Below are 23864 nucleotides of genomic sequence, written 5' to 3' on the forward strand. Positions count from 1 at the left end.
ATGTCAATCCGGTATTCAAATTGTTCCACACTACAGCGAGCATGTCTTGAGTTACAGCTTCCACAGCTGCAGTTATGCGATGTCTCAGTTCATCCACTGTTGTAGATAACCGAGGCACTTAGTCTATTATAAATCCCCAGAAGAAATATCACATACAATCAGGTTCGGTGACCTTCGAGGGCTGTAATTTGTTGCTGAATCATATGGTCCATCGCGACCAGTCCATCGTTCGGTGATTCTTTGATTTAAAAATTCCCGCACTTTAGGATGCCAGTGTAGCAGTGCCCCATTCTGTTGGTTAATGAGGTCGTTTGAATATGGGGTACGGAACAAACACATGAAGTTGTACAACATGAGAGGAATTCTCCAAAATTTTATGTGTTTTGTGTAGTTTCACAGGAAAATGTGTACAGTCCATTTTTCTCTGCCGAGAACACTGTTAGCTCAAGCACGTATCTCGACAGGCTTCAGAACTTTCTTTTCCTACAGTTTGAGACTGTTTAGGATGAAAGGGAGGGATGTTACAAGTCACTATTGGTGTTTTTATTATTTATTTTCATTGGTGGAAACCGGACAGCCTACCAGAATTCGATAACAGCCTTGTCTGCGGGTATATAACAAACAATGTTTTGTCATTCAGTAGTAAACAAAAACATGTTGAAGAAGGTGGCTTACAACAGGAACGGAAACGTCAGTAGTTTTATGCATATTGACAATGCGGTCACAAACCCACAAAAATTTTGTTGAATGTGACCATGGCCGCGAAAGCCTACGTTTATAAATGTACCTGAGTACAGGCGTACGTGGAAGGTGGAACTACGAGTGCACTGGGTTTATAATGTTTGGAGCCGAGTGGAAGGCTTAAACCAGAGGCTCAGACGATTCTGTGGAGATCTGGGGTGCAAATTTCTCGACCTCCGCTATCGGGTGGAGAGATGTGGGGTCCCCCTGAATAGGTCAGGCGTGCACTACACGCCGGAAGCGGCTACAAGGGTAGCGGAATACGTGTGGAGTGCACATGGGGGTTTTTTAGGTTAGAGAATCGCCTCCCTAGGCCCAACAAGACGCATCCTGAGACGCGGCAAGGTAAGTGTAGGCAAAATGCAACAAGGAATAACAATATTAATGTGCTAATAGTAAACTGCAGGAGCGTCTATAGAAAGGTCCCAGAACTGCTCTCATTAATAAACGGTCACAACGCCCATATAGTACTAGGGACAGAAAGTTGGCTGAAACCAGACGTAAACAGTAATGAAATCCTAAACTCAGATTGGAATGTATACCGCAGAGACAGGCTGAACAGTGAAGGGGGAGGCGTGTTTATAGCTATAAGAAGTGCAATAGTATCGAAGGAAATTGACGGAGATCCGAAATGTGAAATGATTTGGGTGAAGGTCACGGTTAAAGCAGGCTCAGACATGGTAATTGGATGTCTCTATAGGCCCCCTGGCTCAGCAGCTGTTGTGGCTGAGCACCTGAAGGATAATTTGGAAAATATTTCGAGTAGATTTCCCCACCATGTTATAGTTCTGGGTGGAGATTTTAATTTGCCGGATATAGACTGGGAGACTGAAACGTTCATAACGGGTGGCAGGGACAAAGAATCCAGTGAAATTTTTTTAAGTGCTTTATCTGAAAACTACCTTGAGCAGTTAAACAGAGAACCGACTCGTGGCGATAACATATTAGACCTTCTGGTGACAAACAGACCCGAACTATTTGAAAAAGTTAACGCAGAACAGGGAATCAGCGATCATAAAGCGGTTACGGCATCGATGATTTCAGCCGTAAATAGGAATATTAAAAAGGATACGAAGATTTTTCTGTTTAGAGAAAATGACAAAAAGCAGATTTCAGAGTACCTGTTGGCTCAACACAAAAGTTTTGTCTCAAGTACAGATAGAGTTGAGGATCAGTGGACAAAGTTCAAAACCGTCGTACACTATGCGTTAGATGAGTATGTGCCAAGCAAGATCGTAAGAGATGGAAAAGAGCCACCGTGGTACAACAACCGAGTTAGAAAACTGCTGCGGAAGCAAAGGGAACTTCACAGCAAACAGAAACATAGCCAAAGCCTTGCAGACAAACAAAAATTACGCGAAGCGAAATGTAGTGTGAGGAGGGCTATGCGAGAGGCGTTCAATGAATTCGAAAGTAAAGTTCTATGTACTGACTTGGCAGAAAATCCTAAGAAATTTTGGTCTTATGTCAAAGCGGTAGGTGGATCAAAACAAAATGTCCAGACACTCTGTGACCAAAATGGTACTGAAACAGAGGATGACAGACTAAAGGCCGAAATACTAAATGTCTTTTTCCAAAGTTGTTTCACAGAGGAAGACTGCACTGTAGTTCCTTCTCTAGATTGTCGCACAGATGACAAAATGGTAAATATCGAAATAGACGACAGAGAAATAGAGAAACAATTAAAATCGCTCAAAAGAGGAAAGGCCTCTGGACCTGATGGAATACCAGTTCAATTTTACACAGAGTACGCGAAGGAACTTGCCCCCCTTCTTGCAGCGGTGTACCGTAGGTCTCTAGAAGAGCGTAGCGTTCCAAAGGATTGGAAAAGGGCACAGGTCATCCCCGTTTTCAAGAAGGGACGTCGAACAGATGTGCAGAACTATAGACCTATATCTCTAACGTCGATCAGTTGTAGGATTTTGGAACACGTATTATGTTCGAGTATAATGACTTTTCTGGAGACTAGAAATCTACTCAGTAGGAATCAGCATGGGTTTCGAAAAAGACGGCCATGTGAAACCCAGCTTGCGCTATTCGTCCACGAGACTCAGAGGGCCATAGACACGGGTTCCCAGGTAGATGCCGTGTTTCTTGACTTCTGCAAGGCGTTCGATACAGTTCGCCACAGTCGTTTAATGAACAAAGTAAGAGCATATGGACTATCAGACCAATTGTGTGATTGGATTGAGGAGTTCCTAGATAACAGGACGCAGCATGTTATTCTCAATGGAGAGAAGTCTTCCGAAGTAAGAGTGATTTCAGGTGTGCCGCAGGGGAGTGTCATAGGACCGTTGCTATTCACAATATACATAAATGATCTGGTGGATGACATCGGAAGTTCACTGAGGCTTTTTGCAGATGATGCAGTGGTGTATCGAGAGGTTGTAACAATGGAAAATTGTACTGAAATGCAGGAGGACCTGCAGCGAATTGACGCATGGTGCAGGGAATGGCAATTGAATCTCAATGTAGACAAGTGTAATGTGCTGCGAATACACAGAAAGATAGATCCTTTATCATTTAGCTACAAAATAGCAGGTCAGCAACTGGAAGCAGTTAATACCATAAATTATCTGGGAGTACGCATTAGGAGTGATTTAAAATGGAATGATCATATAATGTTGATCGTCGGTAAAGCAGATGCCAGACTGAAATTCATTGGAAGAATCCTGAGGAAATGCAATCCGAAAGCAAAGGAAGTAGGGTACAGTACGCTTGTTCGCCCACTGCTTGAATACTGCTCAGCAGTGTGGGATCCATACCAGATAGGGTTGATACAAGACATAGAGAAGATCCAACGGAGAGCAGCGCGCTTCGTTACAGGATCATTTAGTAATCGCGAAAGCGTTACGGAGATGATAGATAAACTCCAGTGGAAAACTCTGCAGCAGAGACGCTCAGTAGCTCGGTACGGGCTTTTGTCAAAGTTTCGAGAACATACCTTCACCGAAGAGTCAAGCAGTATATTGCTCCCTCCTACGTATATCTCGCGAAGAGACCATGAGGATAAAATCAGAGAGATTAGAGTCCACACTGAGGCATACCAACAATCCTTCTTTCCACGAACAATACGAGACTGGAATAGAAGGGAGAACCGATAGAGTTACTGAAGGTACCCTCCGCCACACACCGTCAGGTGGCTTGCGGAGTATGGATGTAGATGTAGATGTAATGGAGGTGGATTGGAAACGTAGCTTTGTAAACAGATGGCGGATAAGCAAATGAATATAACGGGAAAAAAATCTTGAGGACACCATTACAGAAAGACTAGGAGAAGTAGGAGGAGGTGTGATAGGAGATACTATACTGGGATAACTATTTCGCAGATCTGTGGAAGTCCTAAACTCGAAACAATGAAGCTAGCGTAGACGTACATTACTTCTGAATTATTGAGGTGCGTGGGAGAGCCAGATATGACCAAATTATTCCACGTGGTGAGCAGGACAAATGAGGCAGGCAAAATATCCTCAGACTTCGGACATATTGCAATAAATGCAATACTAAAGAAAGCAGGTGATGGTGTGAATACTATGGAACCATCAGCATGACTGCAAGATATGACATGATTATCTTCTGAAGAGAAGGCCACCTCGGGAAATATCAGTCTGGATTCCCGAGAAATGATGGAAAACGTAACTTCAATAGAGGCAGCGAATCTATTTGAAAGTGCACACCGTTTTGTATGCAATGAGCACAAGACGGTAGGTCGATGTCGGGACGTGATAAATTGGCAAAAAGGTCCTATCGTGTTTGTACTTGCCTCTGTCCGTACTTTGAACGAAGCTGGTTCATTTGTACATAGGTATGCAAGAGGAATGGTACATTACACGGAGCCACGCATTAAGGCGCAAGGACAGTGCTCGTAACAAGGTCCTAACTGACAGGGACCCAACAAGAGGACCACACGTCAGTGGCAGTCGGTTTCACAGCCGACAGGAGTTGCTATTGTCAATTAATACGCACCATTCTCAAAAAGTTTCCCAGAGAACATAGAGAAGGGAACCGCACAGAGAGGACAGTTGGAATCTGACACTTGACAGTAAAGACGTTTCACAGAGCAGCACTCACGACTGTACACCTCCTGTGGGCCAGCGACCACAGCGATCGGGCAGCAGCTGCCTGGGGCCGTGCAGTGTGCTCAGGCGTCTCGCCGTTTGGCCTCTTGTCAAACGATGCGTAATGTCCGTCCAGTCAACCGACGGCGCAAGGTGTGGAGGATGCAGAAGAGAGGGCAACACTGTGTTGAAATAAACACCTTGCTTTTGTTCACATTAAAATGAATTACTGGGACCACGATATACACACATTAAAAAAAATGTTGTGTCACCTCGGTTCCGAGAGTTCCGCATCCTATAGAGAAAATTGGAGTAGACATCAACATAAACAACATTTCCGGCCTTTTTATAGCTCATGAAAACCACACAATGCATGTTGTACCACCATACAGCGAGACCTTCGGAGGTGATGGTCCTGGTTGCTGTACACACCTGTACGTCTAATACCCAGTAGCACGTCGTCTTGCATTGATGCATGCGTGTATTCGCCGTGGCATGTTATCTACAAGTTCACCAGCGCACTGTAGGTCCAATTTGTCCCAATCCTCAACGCCAATTCGGCGTAGATCCCTCAGAGTGGTTGGTGAGTCACGTCGCCCATAAACATCCCTTTTCAATCTATCCCATGCGTGTGCGATAGGGTTCATGTCTGGAGAACATGCTGGGCACTCTAGACAAGCTATGTCGTTATCCTGAAGGAAGTCGTTCACAAAATGTCTACGATGGGGGCGCGAATTGTCGTCCATCAAGACAGATGCCTCACCAATACGCTGCCGATATGGTTGTACTATCGGTCGGAGGACAGCATTCACATATCGTACAGCTGTTACGGGGCCTTCCATGACCGCCAGCGTCGTACGTCGGCCGCACATAATGCCACCTCAAAATAGCAGGGAATCTCCAACTTGCTGCACTCGCTGCACAGTGTGTCTAAGGCGATCAGCCTGACCGCATTGCCTCCAGCCATGTCTCCGATGATTGTCTGGTTGAAGGCATATGGCCGGCCGCTGTGACCGAACTGTTCTAGGCACTTCAGTCTGCAACCGCGCTGGTGCTATGGTCGCAGATTCGAATCCTGTCTCGGGTATGGATGTGTGTGATGTCCGTAGGTTAGTTAGGTTTAAGTAGTTCTAAGTCTAGGGGACTGATGACCTCAGATGTTAAGTCACATAGTGCTTAGAGCCATTTGAACCATTTGAAGGCATATGCGAGACTCGTCGATGAAGAGAACGTGATGCCAGTCCTGAACAGTCCATTCGGTCCACCTGTACTGCACTGCATGGTGTCGTGGTTGGAAAAAATGGATCGACTATGGACATCGGTAGTGTAGTTGCGCATCATGTAGCCTATTGCACACAGTTTCAGTTGTAACAGGACGTCCTGTGGCTGCACAAAAAGTATTATTCAACATGGTGGCGTTGCTGTCAGGGAACTTCCAAACGATAATCGATAAATAGCGGTCATCCACTACAATTCTTCAGGTTAAGGGGGGAAAGCACATTAGGAGGTTGTTTGACACTGATTGTTTGGAACTTTGTTTCGGGTGGGAAGAATTAATTACAATTTAATCAAATTTTGACACCTTTTAATTCATATTTCGAATCGTTTTTGTGATTTTTTGAAATAATTTCAATCAAACTTAAGAAAGTTACGCATTGATGTCCGCTGAAGGTTGTGAGTGTAGTTCTCCAAATGTGTGCAGTGCAGCCATTCCGATTTTCATCTGAAATCAGGAAGGTTTTGATTTTACATTAATAACTTATTTTATAAGAATATGAAGCTCAGTGCAGGTGAAAATAATGAATATTAAAATGTCTGCAGGCGTTGGAACAATTTACTTCGATTTTCAGTATTATTTTCTTATTATGCAAAGAAAAACATCCTTAAAATCATGATATCATCTCAGACGTTGGTTCATATATTTCGTAAAGAATCATACTATCAGTTTTCATAATGATCGTTTCTGTACTTTTTGAGTGAGACTGCACGCAAATGTGAAAAAAGTCATATCGAGCTGAACTCGTTTGATATATTAATTCTCGGAAACTAGAAAATCAAGGAAGTTAACATTAACGTAAAATGCTGTAACCTCCCCACAAAAATTTACAAGACAGAAATATTATTTATGGATGCTAATGGACATTGCGCTAAGTGTAACCTCTCCACTGAAATTTTTAAGACAGAAATAATAAATGAATGGGAGCCAAACGTAACCTCCCTGCAATTAAATTTAATGACAATAAAAGTTAGAATCGCAATCTGACTCAAGTATAAGTTCTTCACAAAAAAGTTAAAGTCCATTCAGTGATAAGAAAATCTCAGTGATAATGATAATTCAATTAAACAGAAATATCGGTCTTTGGCCCTGTGCAAAAAAATCAAAATTAAATTCTTACCTCATTGCAACACCTAGTCAGATTTCTGCTCTTGTTGTTGCGCACCGCTTGGAGGAACTGCATTGCAAATAATAATATTCCCTTCTTTTTTTTTGTAATCTAATTGGAAACTGAAACTTTTGTTTAGGGGAAGTGGAACGAAATAGTTACTTCAATTAATGAAAATTTTATGTAAAATTGCTTTTGAAATCAAAGTTATTATTGGGGGCACTTGTTGAAAATTAGTTACAATAATTAAACTTTACATTATCCGATGATTATATTAATTAACAGTATACCTCATTCAGCATCTTGATCAGTGTTGCCGACAGACCACATCACACAACCCCACTGGGCTGCTACCACTGACCGACTGCTCTGCATGACGACTACTAGCGTACTGCACGCGACGACTACTGACAGAGTACTGCACCCAACTAGACAGAGCAACAGACTCGCAACGACTGACTGACAGACTCAGAAACGCTCGCAACACTCGCGCGGTCAAGTGCATACTCTCTGGTCACAGATGCTACAATGCCTCGCCATCGCTGCTATGTTACATACGTGTTTCATAACCCTCCACTGGGGGGGCAAAAATTTGGCAGCGATGGTGAGTCATTTGGACTTGCCAAGCGCGGCAAAATTTTTCTTTAATTAACAAAATTCTACAACTTACAGAATATTTAAATGTTGTGCACACGCACTAAGTACAAAATATATCAGACAAAGACAAAATGTGAGTACAAAACATAGTAGCAAATCAGAAAAATGTATATACAAATTATTTGACAGATAAGAAAGTGCACAGGCACTGAAAAAATTCTTTAGCATATTCAGAACAAATAAACAGACTGGCAAAATATTATGTTGACAAGTGACATGAGTGCACATGCACTGCAGTTGAGAACATATCAGTAATTGATGAAATGTATGTACAATTAGTAACAAATGACATAAGTGCATACGCATTAAAGTATTGAATATACAGAATAGTAGAAATCATATTGAAAAATGAGAAAAGTGTACAGGCACTGAAGTTCAGTAGAAAACATATTAACACCTAACAGAAGTGCTCATGCACTGTAGTTCAGAAAATAAAAAAATGTATATACAATATAAAAGACAAAAGTGCACATATACTGTACTTCAGAACAAATTAAAAAATGTCTTTAGCATTTTGGCAATAAATAAACATAATAGCAAAAAAAAAAAAATCATGTCGACCAGTGACATAAGTGTACTCGCACTGGAGTTTAGCGAATTGAAAAAATGTATAGCCATGAACATAAATAATGTTAGCAAAAATGATTTTCACTATGTGACAAGAATTAGGATAGGAAAGGGAAGGATTGCATCATGGTTGTAGCACTTTAGATTGCACACAGCTGTTTTGAAAGTCCATATCTTTCCACAGAAGTACAACACCAAGTAACACAACTTGAAGTTCTTTTCCCCTCAGAATTTATCAGCGTAGCCAAGACACTGAACTGTCGTAGTAATATTCCATTTTTTTTTATTTTGGCAGTATATTAGGTACACCAAACAGTGGGACCATAATAACGTCTTCATCGCTCATGGTGGTGGACAGCATGTCGTGTCAACACCACGCTCTTACACGGCACGTCAACGTAGAATTAGTGCAAAACCAAAGATAGTGCTCCATGATCACTAGGATAAACAGGACAAATGGACATCGCAGTAATTCAGGGTAGTTACCTCATGAGGTGAAGGACATTAAGTCACACAATATTGTCAATTACAGTAGTAGTTTGCGGCATTCATAGCCCAGTTATTGAACATTTCTGTACCATGTATGTAGTATTACAGAAAAATGTTCATTAATTGTTTTACATAGAATCAGTAATCTTCTTTTCCTAGTTACAAAGCATTATTAAATAATCGCATTCTTTTCCAGTTACAAAGTATAGCATAGTTAATTAATCATTTGTCATTCCAATATTGTATTAATCATTAACCTTCTCCTAATTACAAAGCATCATGAAACAATCGCATTCTTTTCCAGCTACAAAGTATGGCATAGTTAATTAATCATTTGTCATTTCAATAGTAATAATCATTAGCTTTTTCCTAATTACAAAGCATTATTAAACAGTCACATTCATTTCCAATTACAAAATATGAACATTGAAAACAAGAGCTAATTAATGGAATAATTAATAACAATTCATTAAGTGACACTAATTATTGGCACTCAGTGGCCATCAGGTATCGAATAGTATAAAGCATTGTTCCTCATTCATTATTATTCAGATCATTATGAAGTCATTATTAAAAATCAGTTAATTATAGTCATAGCATTAATAATCATGGGGATTATAAGTAGTCTCATTACAATAACAGTGGCAATTACTAGCCAGTTACTAAGCATTATTTTATATATATGTGTATTTTGTTGTCTCATTAAGAAGTCATTACTCAAGTGACATACTATTCAGAGCTAATCAGTATTATTCAGAATTTTCTCAAACTGGTATCACTATTTGGGACTGTTAATACATTTTTTTTGTTAGCAATGCATTGTGTTGGGATCGATAATTAATTGCTGAGGCATAACACTTTTTGCTTTTGACCTATTGCTGCAAATGAGGATAGGTAACGTCATTCGTCATGAGTCAGCTGTAGCAAGGTTATGTAACAAGGCAGTATATGTGATTACATTTATAAATGATAGACACAAATGGGTAAAAAAAAAAGAAATGCAAGTACTAGAACAGGTATAATAAGTAACAGTTTAGTAAGTATCATGACAAGCATCTCCTGGAAAAAATACAAAATGGATTATTGACCTGAAAGAAGAAACGCACACTATGCTGAAAAGTAGTGAACTTCGAATTAACAAGTAGTGAAATGTGTATAAAATGTGTTCCATAGCTGTCCTTTCCAAAACTTTCCGTCATCCTACTATGCAATATAACACCTGCTGTCAAAACAAACTGCAACAAATACTTAAATAACTACATAGCATAAATACATAACTCCAACATTATCCTCATCTGTAAAGAAAAAACTTCATTATCAATCACTTAATTATCCATATTATCATAACTTCACTATTATCATCACCTGTAAATAAAAACTTCATTATTCATAATACCATATCCTTCATCATTATTCATCAGTATTCATTATCATCTGCAAAAAATCACTTCATTACTCATTATACAACTATTCCTTATCTCTAGCATATTTCATCACTAAAACTAAGATGTGTAGTTCAGTTTGACAGCCTGCATCAATCACCTTGTATTCTGAAAGAAATAATTAGTTAAGACTGCTATTCTACGTTGAGTATAGTATATTCTTGTTAATGGTTGTTAATCCTGATCCATTTACTCTTCATCATAAAGTTATTGCATCTTCTTTCGTTTATTCCGTAGGTGAAATTCCCATTTCTGTTGAATTTATTTCTTACTCGCATCATTTCTTTCTGAAATTGATGAACAAAGATTAATGTCCTGCATTTAAATCATATACCCACTAGATAATGACTGGTTTATGGTGACATAATTAACCATACAGCATAACATGACAGAAAACGTAATATGTCAAAGACATTGACAGTGTTCAGATGCAAAAATGTACAGATAATATCACAATGCAGCAGCAAAAATGTAAAACAGTCACGATGTTGAGATGTCATAAGGCAAAAAAAATGTCAAAGTCAACTGGTGTGTGTTATATCTTAACTATTTCACAGTGCATACAAACAAAACTGGAGTACAATCATATACACAAAAAAAAGTGGAAAATGTGCACGGTCTGATGTGTAACGACAAGAAAAGCGACCTGCTAACCTTACCTTGCCGGGCACTTGCCAAGAAAAAAAATACGATAATCATCAGTAATTAGTCAAGTGAAATAATTGCATTAATAAATGACATCATAGTGTGTTGAATCATAAAGTGTCTTCATTCAATAAACGGTTTAATGTTTGAGATATGGTGGTTGCCTTTCGATTTTCTAGTTCTCAAAGTTTCGACGTGTACAACATTGGGGTGAGGGATGCTGCGAATCCGATATGGACCTGCGTACAGAAGTTCAAATTTACTGCACTTACCTTTTAATTTACTGGATAAATAGTGTGTACGTACTAATATTTTCTGTCCAACGTGAAAGTCTCGGCGTGTACAAACCTGTTTTTGCTGTCTTCTCCGGCGCTCTGCGGCACGTTTGATGTTGTTCAGCGCAATGTCAATTATTTCGTTGTGTCTTAGTCGACGACATTTAGGGAAGTTTACTAATTCTTTAATTTTGTTCGGTGGTTCAACGTTTTTGAGTATAACAGACGGAGATAACATAGTGGATTCATTTGGAATGGAATTAATTACATCTTGGAATGAGAGTATGTGTGTATCCCAATCAATATGTCTTCTGTGGCAGTATACTCTACACAGTTTACCAATTTCTTTCATTAATCTTTCACAGGGGTTCGAAGAACCATGGTACTTGGATATATAGATCGGAGAAATGTTTCTGGCTCGTAACATGCGTGTCCATACGCTACTACGAAATTGAGATCCATTGTCAGAAATTACTTTCATCACATGCCCTACATGAAATAGAAAATGTTTTACAAATGCTCTCGAAACAGTTTTAGCAGTAGCTTTACGTAACGGAGTGAAAGTAACAAATTTTGAAGTGAGCTCAACAGCGACAAAGATGTAGCAAAAACCTCTGTTAGTTCTCGGAATCGGACCAAAAATATCTACTGCGGCCATGTGTCTTAATTTAACAGGTATAATGGGATATAATGGAGGAATATGTGAAGTGGTGTCTGATTTAGCTTTCTGGCAAATTTTACAAGACGCTAAAACTCGTCGAATACGTTTCTCCATGTTAGTAAAATAAGAGTTCTGTCTCAGTATAAGAAAACATTTTCGTGCTCCGTAATGTGCGTAACTTAAATGAGTGTACCAGATTAATTTGTTAACCAGTTCGTCAGGAATGCATAATAACCAATTGTTGCTGTCAGGATGAGAGCGGCGAAACAGAATGTCATTGCGTACAGTGTAGTGGTTCCTAATCGTAACATTTTTCCTATCTTACCAAAGGTGTTTAATTTCTTTCCACACATTGTCCTTATTTTGCTCTTGCGCTATGTCCTGTAGTGACGATGAAATAAAGTTTTCAAATGCGACTTGCTGAATGTACATGACACTGAAATTTGTTTTGCAGATGTTGGTTGCTACGTCTTGCTGATTGTTGCCGAGAGAACGCGATAGTGCGTCTGCTATAACATTTTGTGTGCCGGGAATGTGATCAATCGTAAAATTAAATTCTTGCAAACAAAGTTTCCATCTGCTTAATCTGTCGTGAGTAAATTTAGCTGAAAGCAAAAATTGTATTGCTCTGTGGTCTGTGTAGACGGTGGTGTGTCTGCCATAAAGAAAGTGCCTAAATCTCGTAAAACCCCATACAACACATAATGTTTCCAATTCTGTAACGGAATAATTTCGTTCAGCATGTGACAGAATGCGACTTGCAAATGCGATGTTTTTAATAACTGTTGAACCATCTTCTTCAATTTCCTGGAAAATATGTACGCCTAAAGCGGTGTTAGAACTGTCGGTGGCAATGGAAAAATTTCTAGTAAGATCGGGGTGCGATAAAAGTGGAGCATTCAACAAAGCATGTTTCAGGTTCATAAATTCAGAGTGTGCTTGCTTATCCCAAGACCAAATAGTGTTTTTACCTGTTAATTGACATAATCTGGGTGTGTCTAAAGCGGAATAATGAATGAATTTACGTAAAAAGTTAATTAAGCCCAAAAAAAACTGCGTAGTTGTTTCTTTGTCGTAGGAACAGTAATGTCACGTAGAGCTTGAAGTTTTTCCGGATCAGGTGCAATGCCTTCTGCTGAAATTACGTGTCCAAGAAATTTTATGGAAGTTTTGCCAAAGTGCGATTTACTAAGATTAACTGTAAGTCCTTGTGCATGGAAAGTTTGTAACAGTTGTTCAAGAATCAGATTGTGTTCAGACCAGTTAGCTTCTGCGATAAGAATATCGTCTACGTACGTCGTAATTCTGTCCTTAAGTTCTGTCGGAAGGCGTCAAAATTAATAACATTTTCGTGAACAAGATTCTGCGTGCCTAAATTATTCCTTACGTTATTGGAATATGCAATCTGTACTGTGTCTGGTCAAATTCTATCGTACGTGCTGTTATTTACGGGAGAATATTGTGGCATATCCACTATATGAACTGCTTTGTTATTTCTTACTGACGTGTTACGCTATGGATGACACCTATTGTCTGTTTCATTCATGATTATTTGTTGTTGCTGATGTTGTTGCTGCTCATAAGATCGACTGTTATTAAAATGTACGCTGAAAATTGTGCTCATCATTTTTTTACGTCTGTCATGATAGTAATTTCTATACGGCGCATTGCAATACGAGTTGAAATAGTGTGTTGTCTGTACGTAGTTATTTCTTTGCTGGCATGCGTTACTATTTGTTGGAGCTGGGACTATACATGCACGCGGCGAAACATTAAAGCCTGGTTGACCTTGTAGACTGCATTGTTGGTTAGGTATGCCAAGCGGTTGACTTTCATGCTATTGTGGTGAAAAACATCTATTGTTACAAAAATGTGGTTGCGACTGCCGAAAATTTTGTACATACTGATGATTACGATTTTTATCTGTTATTTAAGTTCTCGTGATTCTGGAGTGCCTAATGAAAATTGTCACATTCGGTAAAAATTTGTCACATCGGGTTTTCTTTACATATTCTTAATCCTAGATAGAGCAATAGTTGAAGAGCAGTTTTGATAGATATAAAGGATAGTAGAAGAGAAGGTAGCAGTGCAGAAAACTAAAGATGAAACAGCACTACTACAGCTCGGGGCCCTATGCTCGCTACGGCACATATTCATTAAAGCGTAATGAATCCCCTGAGGTCTTTTACGCACTGCAAATAAATTTTAGCTTTTGCGTTGCAAGCAATAGCAGTAAAATTCCAAAAGTAAATCGCTGTATTCTTGCTAATTCCAGTTTCTGCATAATACGTAATGCTGATGAAAATACAATAGCAAATTGTCGCCTCTGGTTCAAAGCTAGTTTCTGCATTACAGGTAATAGCGGTGAATGTACAAAGATAGATTGTCGTATACAGTGCAAATCGTGTACCTGTGTTCTGTCATTGTTAAATTCTTTACATTTTCTTGCGGATAAAAATTGCTCATAATCTATGTTCTCGTCACCGAATTTGAGAACACGTTCAGGTTTGTATGTGAATCTGTTCGTCTGTGTCATTTCGTACTTCAAGTTACGTAGCTTTTCAGATTTTAAGTCGCGTGGCTTTTCGGATTTTACGTCTCGTAGTCTCTGTAGATTACCCAAATTATACGCGCTGCGTGAGTCTGACACATGTTCATAAAGTGGCGTCTGTTGTGGCACGTTATTAACTGAAATGTTTTTCATCTCTGTTACTTCTTGTTGTAAATTTGACAACTTCCTACGTAACGTGTTGTTAGATGAATCGATCTCATTAATTGTCTGCTGTAAATTTTTAAATTCAGGTGTTTGGTTAAATGAAACCGGTGCAGTATCGTCTGATTTATTGTCATTAGCACTTTCGATAGCATCAATACGACTGGCCAATTCATCATATTTTTCAGTCAGTATTTTTGCCTGATCATCGGTTTTAGAATCGGACGCATTAATCTGTTTTTGCAACTTACACGTAGTTTCGCTCAGTTTTTTAACATCAGCTTTGATGACATCGCAATCCTGTGTTAGTTCTAATTGTTCGAATCTGTCTGTCACTGTTTGAATATTTACTGTGTGTGTATCTGTTTTTGATTTAAGATCAGAAATTTCATCCCTTAATTCCGCGTTCAATTGTTCTATGGTATTAATTTTGTCGGACACTGTAGTAATATTATTGTCTACATACGTTTTCGCTTTCGCAAACATTTTACGTTTGTCCTCTTGTCTTTGTGCAGTGATTGTTTCCATGACTTGTCGTTTTACTTTGTTTTGATCCTGAATGAATTTGCGGAAACGCGTATCACTGTTTTGTATGTGAAGATTAAAGCGCTCGTCAATCTGAGTGTTCTGCTGTCCGAATTTCGCGTCTATCTTTGCGTCCATTGTGCGCGAAAGTTCTACCGTCATTGCTTTAAACTCGTCCCGTAATTGTGTAGCTTTTTCAGAGCATTGTTTAGCGACTCCGCTAATTTCGCCTCTGAGTGTTTCTGTGGCGGCTGTTTGCAATTCCCTTAATTCCTGAGCAACAGACTTAATTTCTTCGCTACCTTTTTTTGAACAAGCTTCAATTTCCGAGCGCAACTGTTCCTTAGTGTCATGACACTGCGCGGCAACGGCTCTAATTTGTTCACTAAGCTGTCTGGAATTGTCGTCTAATTTTTCATTCTGTTGTCTGACCTGTTCACTAAGTTGTTTGAGATTTTCGTCATTATTGTCAAGTTTCTCATTTAAATGTTTGTTATCTTCCCTAAGTTGTTTGACCTGTTCATTAAGTTGTTGTTTGAAATCTTCACTCTGTTTGTCTAATTTTTCATTCTGTTGTTTGTTTGATTCAAGAATTTGTAGCAACAATGCCTTAAGTGGATCCGACACAAAATTAGCATTTCTATTCTCCGTGCTATTTAATGGTGGATCTGAAATTGTCTTGTTTTGCGTGACCATTTGGTCATTCTGTAATTTACAGAAAGGTTTATCAGTCGGATGTACACTGTCAGACACTATTTCGGAATTAAATAGATCCGTCGTACTTCCAGTACACTGTTCATTTTCACTAGAAAAATTTGTCTGTACATTACTTGGATTTTCTAAATCGGGTGTGTTAAGCTCGGCAGCGCTCATTACTATAGACCGCTCCGCGTCATCAATTGTCGTCATATTAACAGACGAGACAATTGAGTTCGTTTGTTCATCATTAAGGTAAAAGTCATCATTAGTGGTTGGAATGCACTGATTGTTAGTGAACGCAGGATTGTCATCATTACACTGCGTGTCACAATTACTATCGGTCACGCTGTTTAAGTCGGTAATTTCGTTCATAATACCTCGCGATACACTATTCACAGTCTTTCGCGGTATTTTTACAATAGTCACAACTATTCAAAAACAAATAAGCACAAATGCAAAAGCAACACACAAATACAATAGAGCAACGAATTGCCGTTGACCTGTAGAAAGAAAGTCACAAGTTAATAAAAGCGTTGCGCCAAATCCTAATTATATCTAAGCAAATAAGAGCAGATATCTGACTGTCGCTCAAAAGACTCTCAACGAAATACGATCCTGGACTGGGTGTCGCCAAGTGTAACCTCCCCACAAAAATTTACATTGAATGACAATAAAAGTTAGAATCGCAATCTGACTCAAGTATAAGTTCTTCACAAAAAAGTTAAAGTCCATTCAGTGATAAGAAAATCTCAGTGATAATGATAATTCAATTAAACCGAAATATCGGTCTTTGGCCCTGTGCAAAAAAATCAAAATTAAATTCTTACCTCATTGCAACACCTAGTCAGATTTCTGCTCTTGGTGTTGCGCACCGCTTGGAGGAACTGCATTGCAAATAATAATATTCCCTTTTTTTTTTTGTAATCTAATTGGAAACTGAAACTTTTGTTTAGGGGAAGTGGAACGAAATAGTTACTTCAATTAATGAAAATTTTATGTAAAATTGCTTTTGAAATCAAAGTTATTATTGGGGCCACTTGTTGAAAATTAGTTACAATAATTAAACTTTACATTATCCGATGATTATATTAATTAACAGTATACCTCATTCAGCATCTTGATCAGTGTTGCCGACAGACCACATCACACAACCCCACTGGGCTGCTACCACTGACCGACTGCTCTGCATGACGACTACTAGCGTACTGCACGCGACGACTACTGACAGAGTACTGCACCCAACTAGACAGAGCTACAGACTCGCAACGACTGACTGACAGACTGAGAACCGCTCGCAACACTCGCGCGGTCAAGCGCATACTCTCTGGTCACAGATGCTACAATGCCTCGCCATCGCTGCTATGTTACATACGTGTTTCAATGCTTACCGATTAATCTGCGATTCCAGCAGACTATAGTAATCCTTCTTCTTCCTCATAGGCTTCGTTTTGCGCTTGCAGCGCCCCTTTCCGACCTTTCCGACTTTGCTTTGACTCCAATGCAGTAAGCGTAAAATCCGATAACCCGATAAAAATACAGTGGATTCACAGTCACATCTTCACGCGTTGAACAGTCGAGTTTTTCTCGCATTAGCACTTCGAGCTTTGTTGTTAGCACTCTGTTTATCGTCTTGCTGGTTCTCGAGGAACTTTCTGTCATGCGGCTTACTACGGCGTTCTTTACAAATGGTCGCTTTTCGGATGCGAACACATTTTAGTTTCAGTTACAAAGACACTCATTGATGGCTGAGATAGAACTGACTCCAAGTAAGGTACAGCGACGATGTAGCGAAATATAACCGAAATAATCCCTCGTGCTGATGCCTCTATTACCTTCTGCACCATTATTTGAAAAGAAAGATACAAAGGCGGAGTTCCGTTTCAAGGCTACGTCAGTGTACAAAGCGCCTGTGTGGTTGAGGCGGTCAGGACTACCTGAGCCTGCACCCCAAGTGCACTCGGTTCTGTGCTCATAAGCTCTAAACGAAGGCGAATTTCGCTTTGAGAGTATTCTTGGATAGTTAAGTTAACGATTTATGCAGTTGAACCTCCTAATGTGGTTTCTCCCTCAATATCAACAAGAACCGCGACGTTATCTTGAAAACAATCGTTGTCCAAATGTCACTTTTTCTTCTGTATCTTCGTGGTAAATATAATGTCGGAATTCCCATCTTGCAAGATGACAACAGCCGTGATTACAGGGCTGCACGGACCGTTCCCAGTTTGGCGCACCCACTGGCACTTTATCTCGCACCGAATGGCTGCATAACGCGGCCACGCCTGGGACTGAGCCCCACCTCGAGGTCACACAGAGAACTCCACGTGGACGCAGAGGAGCACAGAGGTGACCAACACGGAAAGCATGCCATGATGTGCTAGAGAGATACAACACCAAGAAGAAGCGTTTCTCGACTTTTGGCAAGATCAATGTGTAATTCTTTTATTTAATATAGATAAGGACAAATGACAGGTAAGAGGAAAGGCACTTTATTTCAATTTCTGTAATAATGTAACAACTTTATTCTTGCTACAGTTTAGAGCACCTTTCACCCATACTGACACAGACTTCGACTCATTTCTTTTGTGACGGTTCCTGGTCCTAGCAACTATTGGCATTGTAAACACGTAGTAAGATGTAGCGATGTCTCTGTTGTACACAAATCTGGAATATCCGATGAGGAATAATTTCTCGACTTTTGAAAGAGTCTGCTTTAGGTCCTCGTACTATATCCACAGTAACTCAGCCATTGCCGTGTTGTGCGACATCATTCTTTGTAAGCGTAAAATTCAGTACACATCCTCAGAACAGTGAAGGGCCATGCAAAATCGCTTGTCCACCTTCACAAATCGTTGTTTAAGGGGGAAACCAAATTAGGAAGTTCAAAAAATCCGATTGTTTAATACTATAAAGAGTTAGCTTAAATATCCATGAATATGCTGTCAAAATTTCAAAGCGAAGTTCGCATTCTTTTAGATTTTATGACCATAAAACAAAAGCGAATTCTTCCAACATATGAAGATTTATCAAGGGATAAATTACTGGAGACATGTTTCCAGGGCTCCCGGGTGTCCAGCCGGATGCGATCTTTAAAGTCCCACGAAATGTCGGTGAATAGCCTTTCCGCCATCATCAGATGGTGGAAAGGTTATTCGCCGAAATATCGTGGGACTTCAACAATCGCATCCGGCTGGACACCCGAGAGCCCTGGAAACAACACATATGCCGGGAAAGCCTCCGACCACATACTGGAGAGATGTTTACTGACCACACACAAAATGCGAATAAAAGGTTTAATTCCACTATTTGGCTATTAGTTCCTAAACATTTACACTCCGGGTTAAAAGTCGAGTTGACATCGTTTTAGCAGCGGGCTTATTCAACGAAGGAAATTCATCCCTTCTGATGGTCAAAAATGGGGAAGAAATTGTACAAAACACACAAAGCTTCAATTATGCCGAACAAATGGATAACTGTTCGAAATGTGAATGAAAAGACGTCTAAAGTTGCTTAAATTTTAATTGACTTTCCCCACCAAAAAAAAAAAAAAAAAAAAAAAAAAAAAATCACAAAAAATCTGTGTCAAACAGCCTCGTCATGTGGTTTCGCCCCCCTTAATCATATGATTATCGACAGCTTTATACACTTTGAGGTGCGAACCCCTTCTCCTCCTATAGGAAGGCTATAAGAAAGGCCAAGGACTATTTGGAACAGCTTGTCAAACGTAGCAGTCAGGATCTTCTCAATCTTATGATTTTACTGACGTTGCGTCAGCACGAGTGGCTGGTATTGTCAAAGCTTCACCCTCCATTGCCGGTGGTGAACTGGAGCCGAGCTCGTGACCGCAGACTATATGTGCCTGACGCGCCAACGCCCGAGGGCTTCTCTGCTGTCATTTCCGGTGTGGTTCTCCTCTTGCTGTCTGCGACGGTCGTTCGCTCCAGTACAGGAAGCCAGGATCCGTTTACCTTAAGGCTTTCCTCTTTCTTGTTGAAGCTATTCCCGTGTTTTTGTATTTCCACAGCTTCTCTGAACAAGCGGGTGTGATAGTACTCCTCTATAGCCACAACTCCCGTGTCGGTGAATTTTATTACGTGTTCGGTCTCACTCAGCGCGTGGTCTGCCACAACTGATTTGTCAATCTGCCCCAACCTGCAATATCGCTTATGTTGTTTGATGCTGGTGTTGATTGATCGTCCAGTCATTCCGCATGTGCATGGTATTCAGTATATTCCCGACATTGTAAGTGGGTCCCTTTTCCCCTTTGCCGATCTAAGACTTTGATCTTCCTTGTGCTTTTCAAAGATGACTTTACGCCGCGTCTGTGCAATATACGGCCGATTCTGTCCGTTCTCTGCGAACAATACGCCGAGTGTTTGGCTCTGTTACACTTCTAATATAATTTGTGGAGTATCAGTTGCCCCTCAGAACACTTTCCATACGTTGTATTTCGCGTCTGAGGTGATGCGGCTCACATATTCGTCCTTCTGGCGTTACGAACGTATTAATCATACCTCTTTACTGGCTCGGGTGGTGGCTTGATAGTTTGTGCACAAACTCACCACCGGCAATGGAGAGTGAAGCTTTGACAATGTAAGCCACTCGTGCTGGTGAAACGTCAGTCAAATCATCAGAAGAACCCGAGACAGAAGCCAATAGGTAGTTTGTCTAAAAATCTAGTCATCAATCATATCGCTGGACCGGGCCCATTGTCATGGCTGGACGTAGTGTTGACCACAAGTGCGAGGCGCTTCCTGAGAGAGAACTATTTTCAGTCCGACCTGCGTATCTCGGAGAAGGAGAGAGAAAGGCCACTAAATGAACCCCTCGTGGTGGGCAAGTACGTCGCTGTGAGAATTCAGTGTGCTGAGGCCGGGAATGCACACCATATGATGTGGCGCACATGGCTTTGTGCTAGCAAGCGGCTCCAGCCACTCTGTTCCGCGATTGCTCATCTCAGTCTCTGCAATTTCGGTGTTCATGCAGTGACTGGGACCGTATTTTGCGGTGAAACGTATTAGAAAGACCGAGTGCATCATCTTCCATTACGGTGCCAGTATGGCCACTGGGTGACACAATACGCGACTTGAATTCACTTACTGGGTTTGCGTAAGAGCAAGATTTCTTAGTGCTTCGACTAGGATCATCTGGCAGAAATACTTCGAACGCCAGACCTATGCAAGGGTTATCGTTGTCGGCACGGAGGCGGGAGGGGGAAGGAGTGGGGGAGAGAGGGGGTCTCGAGGAAAACTGCGGACAGAGTGGGTGGGAGGCGGCAGCCCAGTCCAGGATAAGAGGCGAGTCTCGCTGCCGACCCACCACTGCACTGGCTGCCGCGACGCCCGACGTGTCTGGTGAGTCTCTACGTAGTCCTTCCATCAACGTACGGTAGGTAGATACTGTGCGTCTAACTTCCCTCAATTTGGCTGTCTACTCTTCTCAGTGTTATCCACACTTAAAAGCGGAGGCTATGAAAACGGGGGCCGGCCGAAGTGGCCGTGCTGTTCTAGGCTCTGCAGTCTGGAACGGCGCCACCGTTACGGTCGCAGGTTCGAGTCCTGCCTCGGGCATGGATGTGTGTCATGTCCTTAGGTTAGTTAGGTTTAACTAGTTCTAAGTTCTAGGGGACTAATGACCTCACAAGTTGAGTCCCATAGTGCTCAGAGCCATTTGAACCATTTTTTTGAAAACGGGGGAAAGCTAAAGTGAGACCGGGGTGTTTCTCTCTTTTCTCAATTATTTTCTGCGACCTCTAGGGCGACAATTCTCATTACGAACTGTTGTAATGGCTCACGTCAGATATGAAAGTTACTAATTACTGTTTCTTACAGCATAATTTGCGTGTTTGTGCTACTAGCAGTGGTTATTATTGTTACATGTTCCATAGTTTTGAAACAGGTTCTGGAACGAAAGTTGCTTTTGATGTAAATAACAACTAAGGCAGGCGAAAGTTTCGCAATGAAACTCTCACTGTACAACGGAGTGTGCGCGGATATGAAAGTTCCTGCTGGGCCGAGACTCGAATTCGAAACCTTTGCTTTTTGCGGGCAAGTGCTCTATCAAGTTTGGAAGGTTTGAGACGAGGTATTGACGGAAGTGAAGCTGTAACGAGAGGTCGTGAGTCGTGTTTGGATAGCTCAGTCGGTAGAGCACTTGAAAAGCAAAGGTCCGAGTTCGAGTCTCGGCCCAGCACACAGTTTCAATCTGCCAGGACGTTTCAGAAATTAACATATTGCGCCTGTATTGGGTTTTCTCGCGTCCGTCGGCCGTCGTAATTTATTTTGTTATTTATTACACAAATTGATTAGTAATGGTGATTGTTGCCGACTTAAGTGGTGGGCCTTGATCAAAACGATATTTCATTCAATTTTGAGTTACAATTAAATGCTTTTCTGAAGTTCTCTTTTTTAACAATATTAATCTTCAGTGGAAATTATTTGTTACGTTAATGAACGTTAGCCGGCCGGGGTGGTCGAGCGGTTCTAGGCGCTAAAGTGTGGAACCGCGCGACCGCGAATCTGCCTCAGACATGGATGTGAGTGATGACCTTAGGTTAGTTACGTTTAACTAGTTCTAAGTTCTAGGCGACTGATGACCTCAGAAGTTAAGTCGCATAGTGCTCAGAGCCATTTGAACCAACCAATGAACGTTAGAGTCGCTGAATCTTAAAACATGCGCGTTTAAGTTAAACGATGGAATAAACTTTTCATATTGACTTCCTCGGCTAGTCAGTTTACTTTAAAGCAAAAATTCCTTATTAGAATTGCGGCGCGCACACGAGCGAGAATATTTCTTCTTACCTCCGTTAACCATTGCATTGCAGTCGCAGTCCTGGCTCTGGCTCTCGGCTGTGATACTAAAAATAGGAATCTTAAAGCTACGTATTTTCTGCAACGTCGGGCGATAGTGGAGGAAAAGATATATTATGTTAATAGCTGGCGAGTTTTTGGCTTCCGCTAATTTTTAAAAGTTAACATAGTCACGTAATGGCGTCGTTGGCTGCGATTGTTGCACTGTAAATTACTCGAATGCAGGTTAATGCAAAGGAAGACGGACATGAAATCGGGATCACCTCTTACAAATTAAAAGTGAACAATAATATTAAATCAATACATTATCTGCTTATTTAGTACAAATATGCTTACATTTGCCAGCACTCGCAAGATATCCGTCTACACGCAACCAAGACAAGAGAAGAAGTAAAGACGACTAAAAGATTAACAAAAGAGCGTATCTTGTCGTCTCTTTAGATCATTTTCTTATATTTATTTGCCCTCGAAACTTACACGGAGAAATTATTATAATACGGATACATGAGAAAAATGTATGTTCGCCTAAGTGGCTGGTGTCTACTTATTATTCAGTTTTTAAATTTCTCTTCTTTATAAATACTGTTTTTCAAGTCTTTTCTTATTATTTCACTGGGGACGCTATGGATTGTTACCACTGAATAAGTAACCAGCGTTGCTATGGCAGAGTTGGACACAGTAATACGTCGACCCCACATGGTAAATAGGTTCCTTATTAGGGAATTATTTATTATAGTAGGTACCTACTACAAAGATGTGACTCTAATAAACTGTTCTTCATAATTTTTGGTTTCACGTCGTAATAAATGGTGCTTTGTTTTCTCCACATTTTCCCCATCCTCAAAATTAGTAGGAATTGACGCTTAGCTCAGGTACTGGGTACGCACTTGGTAACAGCAGTTATGCTACTTAGCGACTACGGTAGGTCGACCATTATCTCTAGAATGCAAGGAAGGACTGGAAACTGTACCTCTGAATGTTGATAAACCGAGAAACGAATATGAGTATGTTACACTGTGTCCACAACACTCGTGATCACTCTGCTATGCATGTGGTGAACAGGCATGTGAGCCTACTTTAGCATTTGTGTGTTGTTGTAGTAATGGTGGTAGTAGTAGTAGTAATAACAGTTTTTTATTACTAGATCACTTTTTACAGTCATATTGAACAAGTCTTGTTATTACTATTTAAGAACGACAAAT

At 40.5% G+C, this 23864-nt stretch overlaps 1 protein-coding gene across 1 annotated transcript in view; it reads left to right on the plus strand.

The window, feature by feature from the left end:
• Positions 1 to 21156: 21156 nt before the first annotated feature.
• The window catches only part of LOC124553262 (60 kDa lysophospholipase-like), a 120721-nt gene continuing 118013 nt past the window's right edge, over positions 21157 to 23864 (plus strand). The window contains exon 1 of the mRNA XM_047127148.1: positions 21157 to 21207. The gene's annotated coding sequence lies outside the window, so the exon portion shown is untranslated. The remainder of the gene's footprint in view (positions 21208 to 23864) is intronic.

Source organism: Schistocerca americana, chromosome 11 (assembly GCF_021461395.2).
Source record: "Schistocerca americana isolate TAMUIC-IGC-003095 chromosome 11, iqSchAmer2.1, whole genome shotgun sequence".
Classification (NCBI taxonomy): domain Eukaryota; kingdom Metazoa; phylum Arthropoda; class Insecta; order Orthoptera; family Acrididae; genus Schistocerca; species Schistocerca americana.